Below are 1,433 nucleotides of genomic sequence, written 5' to 3'. Positions count from 1 at the left end.
AGAAAAATAAAATATGGAGCAAATAGAACTGAGGTATTAGATAATAAAAATACTTTAAATAAACAAAATATACAGGAAATATTAAAAAGATTTGAAAAAATCTTAAGAACAGAATTTTTAGGAGATAGGCATACTTCTAATGAAGAAGAAAGAAAACAAGATGAATATAATCAAGGAATGATAGCAATGGAAAATTTAAAGATATGTGATATGTGTGAGCTAGAAAGATACACATGTAAATTCGAAGAAATATAATGAAAGATATACATGTAAATTTGAAGAACTATACTATATACTTAATCAAGGAGATTATTAAGAAAATAAACCTATATTAAGATCTTATTTTACAAAACTAATATTCCCATGGGGAATTAAGTTATTAAAAGAATATGAGAAATTATTACCTCTAGGAAAAGAGGAAGGAGTTGAAATAGATAGTTTTGGAAGTAGAATTGAATTCACAAGAAGAATGACATGTATGCGGTGTAGAGAAGCACTAGAAAATAAAAAAGCTTATAAAATAAGAAAGAATTCATTATGTTGTTATAAAGATAATGGCCAGATTGAACAATTTGGATGTCATAATAAGAAATATAAACCATATAAAAAATATAAGAGAAAATTCAAAAATTATAAAAAATTCAATAAAAGGAATTTTAAACCATATAAGAAATATTTCAAGAAAATAAATTGGAATAAGAAATTTAAACCAAGAAACATTAAAAAATATAGATGCTTTATTTGTAATGAAGAATGACACATTGCCCCTCAATGTCCTAAAAAAAAGATAGACAAAATATAAAAACTCTTGGAATTTATGAAAAATTTCAAGAAGATAGTGACATAGAACCAATCGAATATTTTGAAGATCTAAGTAGTGAATGCAGTAACATTTATGAATTAGATACATCTTCATCAGAAGAAAATTATGAGGAGATAGTATATATGAATCAGGAGATACAGCAATCAGAAATATAAATTGAAACAATTGAAGAAGTTGAAGATTCTATAGAAGGTATTAATCAAGAAATTACCTTTGATATTAAAAAATATGCAGGAATCACTAAAAAGATACTAGATCTACAAGAAAAAGATGTATTCCATCAAGGATTCTTAGGAATTTTACCAAGAGTAAATAAAACAATTGTAAGTATGAATTATAAAGAAATGTCTATCAATATAGAAGATACTATAGGAAGAGCAAGAATTCCTATAATTACAAAAGAATGGGTAAAACAAAAATTATCTGAAATCCCAGAGAATGTAAGAAATAAATTAAAATGTATTGAATTAGAAGGAGTTCAGATAATGGTAAAAGGATTCTTTAGAGAAGGCATGAATATACCAATAGAAATCTACTGTATGGATAATAGAATCTTACAAGATCCTATAGATGCTCTATTAGGAACAGTTGTAGGAAACTTAGTCTATCA

This window comes from Olea europaea, chromosome 14 (assembly GCF_002742605.1).
Source record: "Olea europaea var. sylvestris chromosome 14, O_europaea_v1, whole genome shotgun sequence".
Taxonomy (NCBI): Eukaryota; Viridiplantae; Streptophyta; class Magnoliopsida; order Lamiales; family Oleaceae; genus Olea; species Olea europaea.
Note: the sequence above shows the minus strand (reverse complement) of the source record.